A 19304-nucleotide genomic window follows, 5' to 3' on the forward strand; every position below is an offset into this window, starting at 1 on the left:
AATCTGTCCTCCCATACTGTTCCCCAATATGGAGTGATCAATCTTATATGATCCACACAACAGCGATCGTTTTCCAATTATATGCAAAATTCAAACGAAACAGTCCCACTGTCCAGATTTCAGAGTAAATTGAAATTCACAAAAGCGAATTGAACAAAATATTTAGTCTGTGTTTATTTTGATCAATTTATTAAAATGCAACCAATAGTTGGTCACCGATCACATTACCACAAAAATGTTGGCAGCAGTTTCTGAAGCAATTCCTCAGTCCTCTGCAAACCAAAAAAGATGTGCGAAACACTGGTGGAAAGAGGCCTGTAACATTGCAAAACAAGAAAAAAAATTAAGCTTGAAATTAAGCTTTATATTAAAATCAAAAGGCAAGGGCATGACAAATCAGAAGACAATCCAGAAAAGAATCCTGTCTAAGATTTGCAAGTACCATCACGAAGGAAAGCAACATTCTGCTAATAGGAAGAAAATCCAACAATTAAATAATAAGTACATTCCTTTTTCTGCTCCAATCTTGATTAAGAATGGACAAGAACTGTATTCCCCTAAGGAATTAGCAATTTCCTTAGAGAGGCTTTCAGTCAAATATCAGCAGCATCTGCATACGAATATTCTTTTATGAAAATCAAAACCTCAGCAGAAAAATATAAAATAAATTTTAACACCATCCAATCCCTTTCTTTTAATCAGCCATTCATCCTAGCTGAACTCCAGGAAGCTCTCAACAGAATAGCAAATAGCACAGCAGGACCGGACAGAATCTACTATATAATGCTTAAAAATCTAACTAATACAGTTAAGCTTATTACTAGTTTTCTACAACTAGATATTTCTTGAATGTATTTATCCTTCCTCATGACATCTTTCTGTAATTCTTGCCTTTCCAAAACCAGGAAAGGATCAATCTCTTCCACAAAACTGCCGACCAATTTCCCTAACCAGCTGTTTAAGTAAAACACTAGAAAAAATTGATACATAAGAGATTAAAATGGATCCTAGAAAGTAAAATGCTGCTAAATATCAACTAGTATGGTTTCCGACAAAACAGATCCTGCTTGGATCTTATGGTAAGAGCAGAAACTAACATGTGCAATGCATATGTTAAAAATTAACATCTAATAATGGTAAGTCTAGATATTGAAAAGACATTCGATACTACATGGAAGTATGCCATTCTTAGAGAGCTGTATTCTCTCGGATTGAGAGGACACATACCTAAATTCATCTAGAACTTTCAAGTTCATCGCCAGAATGTGCTTTCACAATATTTTATTCAAGAAGAAGGGGTACCCCAAGGGTCCATTCTTAGTCCTACCCTCTTTGCAATTAGGCTAAACACCTGATGCAGAATATTCCCAAAACTGTAGAAATACATATGTATGCCAACAATCTTGCTATATCCTGCCATTCACCAAACATAAACAGCATAGAGAGACAGTTACAACTTTCCATAATTAAGATAGAGACACGGACAGTACAAAATGGTATCGCCTGTCAAAACAAAAGAAAATTGAAATTAATTTCTGTAAAAAGCACAGAACATCCAGAGCTTGAACTTAAATTATAAAACCAACCAATTCCTGTTGCCAGCAATATCCGCTTTTAAGTTTTAATATTAGATACTAAACTAAATTTTGCCATACACATAACTTATCTCAGAACTCTCTGCTTGAAAAAACTCAATATACTCAAAGCCATGTCTGCCATGGCATGGGGGTGCAGACAGATACACTCTCTTGCATTTGTATCATTCGCTCATCAGGTCATGTCTAGATTATGGTGCACTAGTGTGCAACTCAGCTTTGAAAACTGTACTTACAAGACTGAATACCATACAGCACAGTGTTCTTCGCACTGTTCTTGGAGCTTTTCAAACATCCCCCTGTCCAAAGTCTACATAGAGGCAAACGAACCACCACTCCACCTCAGATGGAAAATGTTACTCCTCACTTTTGCAGCCAGACGTAAAAGCCTTCCAGATCATCCAAATCAATCGTTACTTTTCAATCCTGAAAGGATAACTTTTTATAACAATAAACTCAATGAAAATAGATCATCTTGTATTAGACTACAAGAGTTGATGCACTGCTGAAATGTTCATTTTGAAAACACGCTGAAAGAAACTAAAATAGCTGATCCACCTTGGTCCTCAAACCCACCTTACTGTGACACCTATTTCCTACAATGAGGGAAGTCCCTGTAAAACTGTTACATGAAACAACTACATAAAGGACATGCTAGCAATGCACAGAGCTGCTTAATATATACTGATGGCTCAAAATCAGATGCTGCAGCAGTCTTTCCCTCATTCGTAGCATTAGCATTAATAGAAGCATATGATGCAAGAAAGAAAGCTTATGCAGCATCAGCCAAAAAAAAACCACGCTCCCACTTCACCCCTCCATTCATTCCAAGTACCTGTCCGACTCAGCCTTAAATTTATTTATGCTATCAACTTCCACAACAAAGGATGGAAGTCTGTTCCACCAACCAACCACCCACTGGCTAAAGGCAAACTTCCGCACATCTATCCTGGATCTGTCTTTTCTCAATTTGAATTTATGCCCTCTCAAATGATTATTCTGAGCAAGAGGAAAAATTCCATCAGCATTGAGCATGCTCAAACCATTCAAGGCTTTATACACCTCAATCAGATCATCTCACAGGTGCTTAGTCTCCAGACTGTAATTTGCAAAACTTAAACCTTTCTTCGTAAGAGCAAACCTTTGTTCCATTCACTAATCTTGTTACACTTCTCTGTACTCATTCCAACATCTCTACATCCTTCTTAAAATGAGGCCTCCAGACCTGTATACAGTACTCAAGGTGTGGCCTGACTATTGCCTTATATAAGAGGATAATCACCTCCTTATCTCTGATAAAAAAATTCCTGTATATCATTGACAAGACACTATGAGCTACTCTTGCAGACCATATGCACTGTTCAGAAAACTTCATATCTACCTGCACAATTACCCCCAGGTCCTTTTCGTTCTCTACCACGGTCAGTGTAGTACCACAGAGTTGATACGTCACTCTGGGGTTGCTGCTTACCATATGTAGTACTTTACATTTGCCAATGTTAAACTTCATTTGCTACCTCTCAGCCCATCTGCTCAACTTTTCTAAATCCTGTTTCAGCAGCATACTGTCATTATTGTCTGCAAACTTGGACATTAAGCTTGATATACCATCATCAATATCATTTATAAATACAGAAAACAATGATAGACCCAATACTGAACCCCGAGGGACTCCACTAATAACATTAGTCCACGATGAGCAGTGTCTATTGATTACCACTCTCTGTCTTCTCCCACTCAACCATCCCTTTATCCATAGCAGCAATTTTCCTCCAGTGCCACACTGCTCCAATTTCTGCAGCAGTCTTCCATGTGCAACAGTATCAAAAGCCTTTCTAAGATCCAAATATATGATATCAAAGTTATTCCCTGCATCCAGTTCTTTTGTGACTACATCATAGTATCCAATCAAATTGGTCCGGCAAGACTTTCCCTTAACAAAACCATGCTGTGTCCGAGCCATAACTGAAGTCTTGTCTAGATGATCCTGCAGTGCTTCTTTAACAGTGCCTCCATTAATTTTCCTGGAACAGAAGTTAAACTAACAGGTCAATAATTACTTGTGTGACCTTTGATCCTCCTTTGTGAATTGGGTCACATTTGCACATCTCCAGTCCGTGGATTCCTCCCCTGAGTCCAAAGAAGCTCTCATAATTATGGCTAAGGGTTTGATTACTTCCTTTGCTGCCTCCTTTAATATAACTGGATAGATCCCGTCCACCCAGGTGCCTTTTTTATGTTTATCTTCAACAATTCTCCTCCACTTCCCTCTCAGTTATTACAAAATCATCCAGCTCACTACCAGAGTTTAACTCACCTCTGGCATTCCCCATGAGGGGAATGCCAGAGGTGAGTTAAATACTCAGTTTGTTAGTCATCTGAGCAGGATCATCAATATCCAGTGGACCAATCTGATTCATCCCTTTCCTTCTATAGTTTACATAGGTAAAGAACTCTTTGTTCTTTTTCTTTGCATCCTTTGCCAAGGATTTCTCATAATCTGCCTTTGCCTGCCTAATCTCCTTTGTGACTTGGTTACAGACCAACTTATATCTATTATAGGCTTCCATGTCACCCATTAATTTATATGTATCCCATGCATTTTTTGTTCTTTGCCACATGTCTCATTAGTTCATCTGACATCCATTTAGGCCTAAACTTTGAACAATATTTCTTAGTTGGTATGTAAAGCCTAGTAGTGCAATCTATCTAGCTATAGAAAATATCAATATCTGTCTCAACACTAATAGTTTAATATATATAGACTCCCTGACTGCACTGTCCACAATAAATAACAATTTCTCAACCTAACATCCCATTGTTAAGGAAATCTGGCGTGTCTAAATCATTTGAGGAATAAGAATCATACTGTAAGTTTCTGTTGGAATCCAGGGCATGCTGGCATCACATGTAAAAAACAGCAGACTAGGCATCCAAGCACCCTAACAGCAGTGCACCTTCATCTTACCAAGAACCCTATATTGATTGCCTAAAACATATCCGACATATTATTATTATTATTATTATTATTATTATTATTATAATTAGCCATATGGTGCAAGGAAGCCTGAGGCTTTTGCTGCACCAGCCAAAAAAAAAAAAAAAAATTCTGAGTTACCCCTGAGAGAGAGAGAGAGAGAGAGAAATAGAAGGGAATCACCGAGAAAGAGAAGAATGATGATATCCAGCTCAGGACCCTGGGTGTGCCAAGCCCATACTCACCAGATGTGAGCCCCTGGGTTGATATCTGTAGGGAATAGTGGTTAAATATTTGGGAGACACATGTGAACAATAAATTATTTGAAATTAAACATTATTATTATTATTATTATTATTAACCATTCAGTGGCGCCTCCGTAGCCAGGTCGGAAGCCCGTCACCACCAAATACGGAGGATGTGGAAAGGTCAGGGAATGACCACCGCATATCCTGGAGCAATGATACAGCTCTGGAGGCCTCATTTCAAGAAGGATGTAGAGCTGCTGGAACGAGTACAGAGAAGGGTAACAAGATTAGTGAATGGAACAAAGGGGTGCTCTTATGAAGAAAGGCTTCTGGAGACTAGGGACCAGCGAGGTGATCTGATAGAGGTGTATAAAGCATTGAATCGTTTGCGCATGCTCAGTGCTGATAGGCTTCTTCCTCTTGCTCGGAATAATCACCTGAGAGGGCATAAATTCAAATTGAGGAAAGATAGATGTAGGATAGATGTGCGGAAATTTGCCTTTAGCCAGCGGGTGGTTGGTAGGTGGAACAGACTTCCATCCCTTGTCGTGGAAGTTGATAGCCTAAATAAGTTTAAGGCTCGGCTGGACAGGTATTTCAAACGAACAGAGGGGTGAAGTAGGAGTGGTTATTTATTTATTTTACTTTATTTTTTTTTTTTGGCGGATGCTGCATAAGCTTGCTTTCTTGCATCAAATGCCTCTACTAATGCTAATGCTAATATGGTCTTAGTTGCTAATGCTCCTAAAAACCAAACAAACCATTTAGTGCAAGGAAGGCTGAAGCTTATGCTGCATCAGCGAAAAAAAAAATTTCCTATGAACCACAAATATGGAGCTCCAGCTTGAGGAAAAACACATCAGAAGTAATACTGGTAAGATTACTAACAGGACACACATACCTGACCCATCTGGTCCTGCTTATGGGTGATGACCCTCCTATATGCACGCATTGTTCATCACAACTTACAGTTCAACATATTCTGTTAGATTGTTAGTATTATTCGCATATATCAGAAATACTACTTTCCTCTCTCTGACACAAATGCAAAGCACCTTTATCACTAACCCACCTATTAGGAAACATTACTAATCTGGATGAGCTTTTTGCTTACTTTAAACAAATTAAAGTTTATGAATATATCTAATTTCAAATAAGGCGAACTCTGGCACCATTCCAGATATTTTAATTGGCACATTTTGGCTTCAACTGCCCTTGTGCCACTAAACCTCTACACCGCCAATTAGTTTTCTACAGATTTTTGAGTCATCAGTTCTTTCTTCCTCCCTATCTTGCAGGATATATGTTGTATAACCAGTTTGACCACTTTATGGAGACCTATGTATGACTGACTCATTTATCTTAGGGATTATACAATCTTTGGTTTTCAGTTTTGAAAATATTTATGTTCGCTTGTTCTTTCTTTACTTTTTGAGTATGGTTGGTTTTATTTCATCTCTGTATTTAGTGTTTTGATGTGCCAGTTTTATTTATTTATTTTATTTTTTATATTTTATTTTTAATTTTTCTATATTATATATTAAATTTTATTTTTTATTTTTTTTTAATTTATTTTTATTGTGTGGCTAAGATGCATGGCTGTGTATTAATGATGCTATTGCACTTAATATATACATAAAATTTAGTTTAAAAGGGATTTTTTGGGTGCATGGTCTTGAAATCAGTTTCAGAATTTAATACTTAATTAGTTTATAGTGTACCTTTATGCTGTTTTTTTGCATGCATAGTTCAAAATTGTAATGTATTCTTCTTTTTAGTTGCCTTTTTACATGTAGAATTATTTGATTTGATCATCTGTAAATAAACAATATCGGAATATATTGAATGGTCTGGATTTAGTTTCTTCAGAGTTTCTTCTATAGTTTCTTTAAGAGTTTCTTGATATTGGAGAGTCAGTAAGCAATTGTTGCTTTAAAAATACAGAATTAAGTGTTATTCATTTAATCTAATTTTAATTGTTAATCCCAACAGCATTCCTTTCACTGATAGCCTTTTTATATTGGTTGTGGTAACTGGAAGCTTCCTGTGGTTGCATGAAGTTACAATTTGCAGACTGATCATTGATATTACATCATTTCCTCTTGTCCATATATGGCTTTCAAGAATAGTTAATTTGTTTGTTTTTCTTTTTTAATTAGGCTAATTATTTGTTTAAAAAACAATTAAACTAAAATAACTAACTAATACCACTTTAGTATTAGTTGATGATTTTTATAAAAGAGATATTTTATTAGTTGATTATTTTTTTAAAAGAGATTTTCAACTTAAAAGGTATTTTCAAAGATAATGACAGTGTTCTTAAATACTCTCAAAGCACCTAATGCTTTTAAAGAATCTGAAAAGTGCTTGATAGCATTAAAAATCTTTATACTATAATTATTAATATTCCGTATTCATAGAGCTATGGATATTAAATACTCTCAGCTATTTCATTTTTTGAAGATATTTCACAGTGTATAAGTTCTCATTACACCTTACAGTTAGCAATCAGTACAGGTAGCCCTTGGTTTATAACTTTGTTTTGCGACGATTCACAATAACGATGGTTTTGAAACCAGAAAGTCAAAAAACTATAAAAAAGATGTAAAAAAACAGCACAGTCAATCGGTCATCTACCATCTATCTTAGATGTGATAGCTTTCATTAGGGACAATGTGGCCAGAGATAAGAGGAGAGGAACAGTCAATTCTCTTGTTGGTGTACTATTGTTGGGCCACTATTCTACAGTGATAGTCTGTGAGTTTTAATTAAAAATTGATTAAATTAATAAAATAAGAGCTGCTATGTCTAGTAAGAAAAGTATAGTAAAGCCAAGTGAATGTGAAAATGTCGCTAAAAGGTCACGTAGCTCTATCATGTTGGACAAAAAGGATGGAGGTAATTCGTAGAATGGAAGATGGCCAGAACACATCCTAATGTGTGTAAAATTATGAAATTGTCTCCATCGACTGTGAGTACCATAATGAAAAGTCACCATATAATTTCTAGTAACGATAGACTGATTTAAGTTAAACTTTATTAAAATAAATAGATATACACAGGTTACTTTGCCAATTAAATAATGAGACTGACGCTACTACAAAAAAAAAAAAAAAAAAGAATAATACTAACGGCAAAGTAAGGTTATATATTTTCGAAGTAATCACCTCTGATATGTACATGCTCTGATATGTACATGCTACAATTGATTGTTATTGTTGCATGACAATGCAACAATAACAATCAATTTTTGGAGTTGAACATTTCGCATCTCACCCGACGAATTTAATCCCACAACTCTTCAACACCTTCTCATAGAACTTTTTCGTGACCATTGTCCCTTGAGGCACAGATTCTCAATGGATAATGCCTTTGATATTGAAGAAGACGATCAACGTGGTTTTCACTTGCGATTTTTCTAACTGCACTTTTTTCTGACAGGGAGAGAATGGCGAATGTCATTCTGAACTCTGACTTCTTGTTTTGGGATTTTTGAAATACCCAACTCTCATCACCGGTAATGATTCTACTCAAAAATATTTGATCATTTTCAACACATGCTGTCCAATTGATGCAACACTCGACTCTCTTCTCTCATTCAAAACTCAAAGAATGTGGTACAAAATGGGAACAAATTTTTCTCTTACCCAGATCTTCTTTTACAATTTCTCATACAGATTCCTTATTGCTGCTGATCATCTAAGCAAGCAACCTCATTGAAATTGATTTAGTCACAATTTTTCTAACCTTTTTGACAATCTCCGGTGTTCAAACAGCTATCAGTTGTCAGGTTGGGGCCATCCTCTAATGACTCGTGTCCTTTGTAAAAACGGGAAAACCAATCAAACACTCTTGGTTGAGACAAACATTCATCAACATAAACTTTTTTTAAATTGTCAAAAGTTTCTGTAGCACTTTTTCCCAATTTACAATAAAATTTGATAACTGCTCTTTGCTCCATTTTCAATTTTCTGATGCATGCATGCACAAAACTACTATTACTCTTTCCATCATAAATCACAAACTACTGACTGCGCAAGTTTCAACTTGCACTCGTTGGAAAGAGCACACTCTAGCGGATCTCTATCATTTTGGCCTCTTATGTTAATACTAAATGCAGAGCACACACAGTCTCATTATTTGGTGCACTGTGTGTACATAAATAAAATACTAAAATAGATATAAAAGAAAAGCACTGAAAGTGATCAAATACATAAAAGCATTAAAGTATGTATAAATAATAAAATAGGAGCTTTCAGGATGAGGTGTCCCTTCATCAGCTGGTCGGGACTCAGTGTACTGAGTAATATATTGGGTAAAATAACAGAAGCCGACTGGGCGTGATTGTAAATCACACCTCCAGTGCCAATAATGCAGCCTTACGCATGCGTAAGGAATGCTAGCACTCATCACACTGTAGTATAGCAGACTCCATAATGGGGTGGATGTGCACTTCCCTCTTACAATTAATAGTACTGTTACAGCTGACTATGTACATGCTTCAAGCCGTGAGAAAGGTCAGGGAATGACCACTGCATATCCCAGAGCAATATGGCCTTAGTTGCTAATGCTCCTAAAAAAAAAAAAAAAAACCAAACCAGCTTCAAGCCGTGAGTGGTAATCATGTGAATAGTCGACGGTTTGGATATCGTATCAGGAACAAAGGTTGTGCTGCTCAAGTATCTTTCAACGTCCTGCAATTTCACGAACATAGCACATCCCACGATCTGGACACATAATATGGTAAATAGAACCACTTAGTAACAAAGGAGGAATAGGTGCTTTCACTCTGGAAATAATGAAATGGAATTTCCTACCAGGGAGTTGCACACACTGTATATGGTAAGGGCATAAAATTCTAGCGAGACACTCTGATGTGCCCGAATAATAAGAGAAGAAATAAACTCATTATGGTGGGGAGGATCTGATCGAGTGCCAAAATCACAAGCTTGCAACTCACACCTATCCAGAACACTAGTTGGATAACTTCAATTAGAAAGAACTCTCCAATTTCCTATCACTAATGAAACTGGAATGCGTCCATGTATGGGAAAATAAGATATAAGATACTACATAGATGTCCAGAAGTGTGTGCAGACCCATAATTAGTACATTGGCCTGCACACATAGGTTTCCTGAAGACTGGGGTTGTAAAACGTGTACCTAAGACATTGGACTAAGACGTCTAAGGAAGGAAGAGTATTATTTGTTTCCAATTCAATAGTAACTTGAATTAAAGGGAATTGAAGTATTGAAGGAGTCAAGTTTATGATCCCCCAGGGACAACGGGGACATCATTGACATACTGACACCAGAGGGTGATAGGCATAGGTAGGTTCAAAAATATTTTATATCTGTTTTAGTATTTTATTTATGTATATATCTATTTATTTTAATAAAGTTTAACTTAAACCAGTCTGTTGGTCGTTACTAGAAGTTATATAATGATATGCAGCCTGTTCAAGGCCTGTTTTCTAATAATGAAAAATGAAGATGAAATAAAATAGTCAACGCAACGTGCTACGAAAGTAAGTGCAATGCAAGTGAGTTATAGCAGAAGTAAACTTAGAAAAAATGGAGAAATTATTGTCATTGTGGGTGGATGACTTAAGCCAAAAAAAATTCCTTTGAATCAAGTTGCTATTACTGATAAGGCAAAGCCAATTTTTGAAGATCTTAAGAAAAAAAAGAGGGTGGTAATGAGACATTTTTAGGTAGTAAGGGATGGTTCATGCTATTTAAATCTCAAAGTACTGCTGTGTGAAATTAAGTGGCTAGGCGGAAAGTGCAAATGCTGAGGGAGCTGCAGCATTTCCAGCAGAGGAGGGTAATTGCCCCCCTGATATCATTTTTAATGTTGACGAGACAAGACTTTATTAGAAGAAATTGCCATCATGAACCTTCATTGCCCCTGAAGAGCAGCCTGCACCAGGTTTCAATACTGCAAAAGACATGCTAACGCATCTGCTAGGCCCAAATGTCTTTTGCACTTCAAAAAAAAACTTTTAAGGGCACAAAAGGTGATATAGTTGTACACGTGGGCACTAACGATATCAGGAGTAGGAGACCGGCAGAATTGCTTAACAAGTACAGGTCACTGTTGAAAAAAAGCCGTGAAATAGGGTTGAATTTGAAAGTGTCTGCAATTCTGCCCAGACACGATAGGAGGGAGTATATGATGAGAGCCTTGTCGATCAATTCGGCCCTGGAAAGATTGTGCAAGGCTCAAGGGGTAGAATTTTTTTCAGCCTGGACTGTACTTTTTAACAGGAGGGATTGCTTCTACAGGGATGGGATACACTTAAATAGAAAGGGTGCAAGAATATTTGCTGATGCTATCGAGGCAGTGTTAGGTGGGTCGGAAAACTGCTAGCTTTGGGGGATACAAAGACAAATAGATTAACAGTAGCCACTGGCAGAGGTGAAAGTGATTCTTGCACTGCTTCTATTGAAATGAGCAGAAGCCTGAAAAACAAGATTCAGGATATTTCAGAGACTGCTGGGAGTCATTGCGGTACAAGTAAACACATGGGTTGTGTTAGAGTAGCTAAGAATAGAAATAGGTGCATGTATACTTGTGTGTACACCAATGCTACGAGTTTAGTAAATAAATTTGATGAATTTGAGGTATTGCTCAAAACATCAAAGGCAGATATTGTTGGGATATCAGAGACTTGGTGTCACACAGATATAAGGAATGCAGAACTGGAATTTGGGGAGTACAACGTCTACAGAAAAGATAGACTGGATAGGAAGGGAGGAGGGGTTATGCTATTAGTTAAGAAATACATAAAATCCAAGGAAGTGAAGCCAGTGGACATCGCTGGACAGTGCAGTGTCGAGTCAGTTGGTGTGACATAAGCATTGGGAGATCAAAATTGAGAGTAGGAGTGTGCTATAGGCCTAATGACTCTGATGAGTATAATAAGAAACTGTACAGGGAAATAGAGTGGGCCAGTAAATCAGAGAGTCTTATAATGGGAGATTTTAATTTCCCAGATATTGACTGGAATTTGTGGGCTGGTCACTCACACACTAGCAAGGCTTTTGTGGATTTATTGGATGATTGTTTTCTACATCAGCATGTTCGGGAGGCAACTAGAGGGAGGAATACTCTTGATTTGATTATCAGCAGTGATTCTTCATGCATTAAGAATCTGCAGATAAATGAACCACTAGGTGGCAGTGATCACAGTGTGCTGAAGTGGGATTTACTCAAAGAGGTAACTACCATTAGGGGTAAAGGGAAGGGTTATTGCTTTCGTAAAGGCGACTACGATGGACTGAGACAGTATTTAAATTCTATACAGTGGGACCAACTGATCATGTTACCAACAGTAAATGCAAAATGGGAAGCATTCAAAGAACTTATCTTGGAAGGTACTAGACTTTACATACCAACTAAGAAATATTGTTCAAGGTTTAGGCCTAAATGGATGTCAGATGAACTGATGTGGCATATGGCAGAGAAGAAACATGCATGGGATACATACAAATTAACACATGACACAGAAGCCTATGATAGATACAAGTTGATCTGTAACCAAGTTACAAAGGAGGTTAGGCAGGCGAAGGCAGATTACGAGAAATCTTTGGCAAGGGATGCAAAGAAAAACAGCAAAGAGTTCTTTACTTATGTAAACTCTAGAAGGAAGGGGATGAATCAGATTGGTCCACTTGATATCGATGGGTCAACTGTTGATGATCCTGCTCAGGTAGCTAACAAACTAAATGAATATTTTGCATCGACATTCACACATGAGGAGTTATTTAGCGAGGGGAAAGCCAGAGGTGTATTCAACTCTAGCAGTAAGCTAGAGAATCTTGTAATAACTGAGAGTAAAGTGGAGGAGAAATTGTTGAAGATAAACACAAGAAAGGCACCTGGGGTGGATGGGATCTATCCAGTTATATTAAAGGAGGCAGCAAAGGAAGTAAGCAAACCCTTAGCCATAATTATGAGAGCTTCCTTGGACTCAGGGGAGGTACCCATAGACTGGAGATGTGCAAATGTGACCCCAATTCACAAAGGAGGATCAAAAGCTGACACAAGCAATTATAGACCTGGGAGTTTAACTTCTGTTCCAGGAAAATTAATGGAGGCACTAGTTAAAGAAGCACTGCAGGATCATTTAGACAAGACTTCAGTTATAGCTCGGACACAGCATGGTTTTGTTAAGGGGAAGTCTTGCCTGACCAATTTGATTGGATACTATGATGCAGTCACAAAGGAACTGGATGCAGGGAATAACTTTAATATTATATACTTGGATCTTAGAAAGGCTTTTGATACTGTTGCACATGGAAGACTGCTGTACAAATTGGAGCAGTGTAACATTGGAGGCAAATTGCTGCTGTGGGTAAAGGGGTGGCTGAGGGGGAGAAGACAGAGAGTGGTAATCAATGGACACTGCTCGTCGTGGACTAATGTTATTAGTCGAGTCCCTCAGGGCTCAGTGTTGGGTCCATTATTGTTTTCTGTATTCATAAATGATATTGATGATGGTATATCAAGCTTAATGTCGAAGTTTGCAGACGATACAAAGGTAGGCAGGGTTGTCAAGGACACTACTGACACTATGCTGCTGCAACAGGATCTGGAAAGGTTGAGCAGATGGGCTGAGAGGTGGCAAATGAAGTTTAACATTGACAAATGTAAAGTACTACACATGGGAAACAGCAACCCCAGAGCAACGTATCAACTCTGTGGTATTACACTGACAGTGGTAGAGAATGAAAGGGACCTGGGGGTGGTTGTGCAGGCAGATATGAAGTTCTCTGAGCAGTGCAGACGGGCTGCAAGAGTAGCTCATGGTGTATTGTCAATGATATATAGGAATTTTTCTAGCAGGGATAAGGAGGTGATTATTCCCTTGTATAAGACAATGGTCAGGCCACACCTAGAGTACTGTATACAGGCTTGGAGGCCTCATTTCAAGAAGGATGTAGAGCTGCTGGAACGAGTACAGAGAAGGGCAACAAGATTAGTGAATGGAACAAAGGGGTGCTCTTACGAAGAAAGGCTTAAGATTTGCAAATTACAGTGTCTGGAGACTAGGCACCAGCGAGGTGATCTGATAGAGGTGTATAAAGCATTGAATGGTTTGAGCATGCTCAATGCTGATGGGATTCTTCCTCTCGCTCAGAATAATCACCTGAGAGGGCATAAATTCAAATTGAGGAAAGACAGATGTAGGATAGACGTGCGGAAATTTGCCTTTAGCCAGCGAGTGGTTGGTTGGTGGAACAGACTTCCATCCCTTGTTGTGGAAGTTGATAGCCTAAATAAGTTTAAGGCTCAGCTGGACAGGTATTTTGAACGAACAGAGGGGTGAAGTGGGAGTGGGTTTTTTTTTTTTTTTGGCTGATGCTGCATAAGCTTGCTTTCTTGCATCAGATGCCTCTACTAATGCTAATGCTAAATTAAAACCAGTGACACTGCATGCTCTCAATGGCCTAAACAAAGCAATGCTGCCAGTCTACTGGAAATGGAACGGGACGGCTTGGTGACAACAAATCTTGGATAGGTACACGAGCTATTTTTAGCTTACTGTTCTCCGTTTTTGTCAAGTGAATGAGTTACCAGCCAAGGCCCTTCTTCTCTTGGACAGTGCCCCTGGTCATCCTGCAAACCTTGCTGAAGTCAGAACATCTCTGGATGTCAATGTTGTTTACATGCCACCAAATGCCACTTCACTTTTGAAACCAATTGACCAGGGTATAATAACAACCCTTAAAGCCTATTACCTCCACCAGACCTTCATGGAAATTGTGAGAATTTTGGACAGGTCACACAAACCTATCAAAGATTATTGGCATTCATTCAACATTTTGATTGGCATTAATAATAGCAATGCAGCTTGGGAAGAAGTGAAATTTTTGAATGGAGTGTGGTGCAAACTTCTCCCACAATATATGCACGACTTCACATGATTAGAACTAGTGGAGAACATTGTTGAAAACAGTAGCAGGCTGGTGCAAGAGGATGGATTGGATGAGATTACAGCTGTTGGATAGTCATGGACAGCTGTTTTCGAATGAAGACTTGGAAGAATTGGCTAAAGAACTAATCCAACAGAAAGAGGAGGAGAAAAGAAAAGATGAAGAGCCTCCAAAATGTATGAGTACAAGTAATCTTTGACCATGACAGGGAGCGAAGTGCGAAAGTGAAAAGCAGCATAATTGTATCCAATAGCCCTTATTTTGAGATTCTCAAAGAAAGAAAAGGAAATCTTAACGGTCAACACTGCATACTTTTTTCAAAAAAGGGGAATATCCTCAACCAGGGAATTCATCAGAGAAGTAAAATCTCTACATTATGCCCCAATCAAAAAAGATCAATGCAAGGGCCTTACAGTGGCGCTTACAAAAACTTTCGGTCTGGGTTTCAAACATGAACAAAATTTAATTTTTTTTATTTGATTAAATTTAGTTTGATTATTTTATATTGTATTATATTTAATTCATTTATGTTTATTAAAATACTGTTTGTACATTAATTTCAGAGCTTTAAATATAATAATATTATATTACTTACATTAATTTTGAGAGTATTACATTAATTTCCAGAATTAATTTTCCATTAATTCTGGTACATAACTCATTGACTTATTATATAGTTAGGTTCGTTTTAGACAAATTTTTTTTTGTGACTGCTCCGTCAGGAACAGAACCCCATCTTAAACTGAGGGCTACCTGTACATAATAGATGTGATGTCTACTTGTGAAAAAGCTCCACTTTGTACATCATATGACAAGTTTGTCCTTTCATCCAGTGTTCAACATAACGTCACAATCTGAGTATGAGTAAATGTCTTCTTTTTGCCAGTTTCTCTGCAGGATTAACTTATTTTTTTTATTAACTTTATATCATTCTGTTCTTTTGTTTTCTTGTTTTAGTTATTAGTCAAAATTTTAAATCAATAAACTTGGGCACAATAAATTTACCAAAGTGACAACTATCAAATTGCTTTTGTAACATTTGATTAAAAAAAAATAAAAAAACCTTTACTGTTATATCTGTATGTGAGATATTATTAGCCCACAGTCCAATAGGATTCTCACATACAGATATAATAGTAAAGGCTCTTAGTTTCTTTGTTTTTTTTTTTTTTTTGTAATTGACAAAAAACAATTTTTTGTATTAATGTTGTAATGGTCATGGGAGAATATTCTGCAGCTGTTAGAACACCTTAGTCCTTGTCATTATGTGGGATGAATAAATCAACACAATTAGGAGTCAATCTATAGAAGGAAATGGTATGATCAGTTTATTCAAAATTCAAAGACCTTAGTAATCATTTGATAATCACTTGATGTATAATATTGGTGTAAAACAATTTATATGGAAAGTTTGGTATATTACTCAGGTCATTTTTCAGAGTTTTTTTCCATGTTTTCTGAACTTCCTAATACTTTTCTAATCGATTTTTCTGATGAATTTTCTAATAATAATAACAATAAAAAACCATGTACTGCATTGCTAACCAACTGTGCTCTTAAATATTCCAGAAAAATGGCAGTGAGAAACTAATATCCATAATTAAGTTCAAATACACATTTATTACACCACATACTTGCCTGCTTTACTTACCAAGATATTCAATAGTTATTAGCATTAGTAGAGGCATACGATGCAAGAAACAAAGCTTATGCAGTGTCAGCAAAAAAAACCCCTCCCATTTCACCCCTCCATTCATTCCAAATGCCTGTTCAGCTCAGCCTTAAATTTATTTAAGCTATCAACTTCCACAACAAAAGATGGAAGTATGTTCCACCAATCAACCACCCACTGGCTAAAGAAAAATTTCCACACAACTACTTTACAACTGTCTTTCCTCAATTTGAATCTATGCCCCCTCAGGTTCTTAATCTGAGCGAGCAAGAGGAAGAATCCCATTAGCATTCAGCTTGCTCAACCTATTCAAGGCCTTACACACCTCAGTCAGATCACCTCACAGGTGCCTACTTTCCAGGAGCTGCAATTTGCAGAACTTAAGCCTTTCTTAGTAAAAGCACCCCTTTGTTCACTTCACCAATCTTGTTGCCCTTCTTTATAGTCATTATAACAACTCTACATCCTTGCTAAAATGAGCCCTCCAGACCTGTACACAGTATTCTAGGTGTCGCCTGACTATTGCCTTGTACAATGGGATAATCACCTCCCTGTCAGTGCTAGCAAAATTCCTCTATATCATTAACAAGACTCCATGACCTGCCCTGGTCACTCATCTGCACTGCTCAGCGAACTTCATGTTTGCCTGCACAATTACTCCCAGGTGTTTTTCACTTTCCACTTTCCTGAGTGTAGTACCACGCAGTTGATACGTTTTTCTTGGGTTATTGCTACCCATATACAGTACTTTGCATTTGTCAATGTTAAACTTCAATTACCACTTCTCAGCCCAGCCGACTGGGCTAGCCGAGTGGGTAAAGTGCCTGCCTGGCAACACAAAGGTCACGGGTTCAAATCCTGCCTCGGGCTTGGAGCAGAGTAGAAAATGCAAAAACCTTGGGAGGTGCGATATGACCACAGAAGCCAATGCATCAACAACTAACAAAAAAAAAAAAAAAAAAACCATTGGATCTAGATTTGCCCAACTTACCTAGATCCAACTGTCTTTACGGTCATTAACAACACTGCTAACTTTTGTATCATCTGCAAACTTGGACATTAATCCTGATATACCTTCGTCAATATCATTGATGAATACACAAAACAACAATGGGCCAACACTGAACCCTGGGGAACTCCACTAATAACATTTGTCCATGAAGTGCAGTATCCATTGATTACCACTCTCTGTCGTCTCCCACTCAACCATCCATTTATCCACTGTACCAACTTACCCTTAATGCCGTACCTGTCCAATTTGAACAGCAATCTTCCATGTGCAACAGTATCAAAAGCTTTCCTGAAATCCAAGTATATGATATCAAAATTACTTTTCACATTCAGTTCCTTTTTGACCACATCATAGTATCCAATCAAAATAGTCAGAAAAGACCTCACTTTAACAAACCCATGCTGTGTCTTAACTATTACTGCAGTCTTGTCTAGATAATCCCGCAATGGTTCTTTAACCAGTGATTCCATTATTTTCCCTGGAACACAAGTTAAACTAACAGGGCTGTAGTTATTTGTGTCATCCTTTGAACCCCCTTTGTGAATTGGTGATACATTTGCAACGTCCAGGCCTTGGGGACCTCCCCTGAGGCCAAGGATGCTCTCATAATTATGGCTAAGGGTTTGCTTGCTTTCTTTGCAGCCTCTTTTAATATAACTGGATAGATCCCGTCCAACCCAGATGCCTTCCTTATGTTTAACTTTAACAATTTCTCCACCAGTTTGCTCTCAGTTATTACAAAATCACTTAGCTCCCTGTTAGAGTTTGATAAACTTCTGACATTCCTCTCATTGAATAACTCCTCATGTGTGAATGTAGATGCAAAATACTCATTCAGTGTATCAACTACCTGAACATGATCATCAATAGTCAACCCATCTATGTTAAGTGGTCCAATCTGATTCATCCCTTTCCTTCTACAGTTTACATATAAAGAACTCTTTTCTGTTTTTCTTTGCATCCTTTGCCAAAGATTTCTTATAATTTGCCTTCGTCTGCCTAACCTCCTTTGGGACTTGATTACAGACAAGCTTATATCTGGCATAGGTTTCTGTGCCACCTGATAATTTATATGCATCCCATGCATTTTTCTTCTCAGCCACGAGCCTCATTAAAATCATTTGACATCCATTTAGGCCTAAACCTTGAACAGTATTTCTTAGTTGAAATGAAAAGCCTAGTAGCCTCAAAGATTAAGTTCTCGACGACTTCCCATTTAGAATTTATCGTTGGTAATGTCATCATTTGATCCAACTGTACAGAATTTAAAAACTCTCTGAGACCACTGTTGTAACCTTTACAAAAGCAAAAGCCCTTCCCATCTTTAAGTAATTCCCATATCAATACCTTGTTGTCACTGTCACCCAGTGGTTCCTTTATCTGCAAATTCTTAATGCATGAATAATCCCTGCTGATAATCTGATCAAAAGTATTACTCCTTCTGGTTGCCTATTGAACATGCTGCTGTAGAAAACAGTCATCCAATAAATCCAAAAATGCTTCCTAGTGTGCAAGTGATCAACCCACAAGTTCCAGTCAATATCTGGAAAGTTAAAATCCCCCATTATAAGACATTCTGAGTCACTGGCCCACTCTATTTCTCTGCACAACTGCTCATTGTACTCATCAGATTCGTTAGGCCTATAACACACACCTACTCATATTTTTCCTTTCCCAGTGCTTAGATCACACCAAACAGACTCAACATTGCATTGTCCATCAATATCAATTGAATGCACTTCCTTAGATTTTATTTGTTTCTTTATCTAACAGCTTAACCCCTCCTCCCTTCCTGTCCTGTCTATCCTTTCTGTACACATTGTGCTCCACAAATTCCAATTCTGCATGGCTTATATCT

The 19304-nt window shown here is 37.6% G+C and overlaps 1 protein-coding gene across 1 annotated transcript in view; it reads left to right on the plus strand.

Annotated features, from left to right (window-relative positions):
* Positions 1–19304, plus strand: part of LOC150085960 (dynein axonemal heavy chain 8-like) — a 1559705-nt gene that overhangs the window by 883936 nt on the left and 656465 nt on the right. The gene's annotated exons all lie outside the window — the stretch shown is intronic.

The sequence above is a fragment of the Mastigoproctus giganteus genome, chromosome 5 (assembly GCF_048544385.1).
Source record: "Mastigoproctus giganteus isolate SK-2022 chromosome 5, ASM4854438v1, whole genome shotgun sequence".
In the NCBI taxonomy this organism is placed as follows: Eukaryota; Metazoa; Arthropoda; class Arachnida; order Uropygi; family Thelyphonidae; genus Mastigoproctus; species Mastigoproctus giganteus.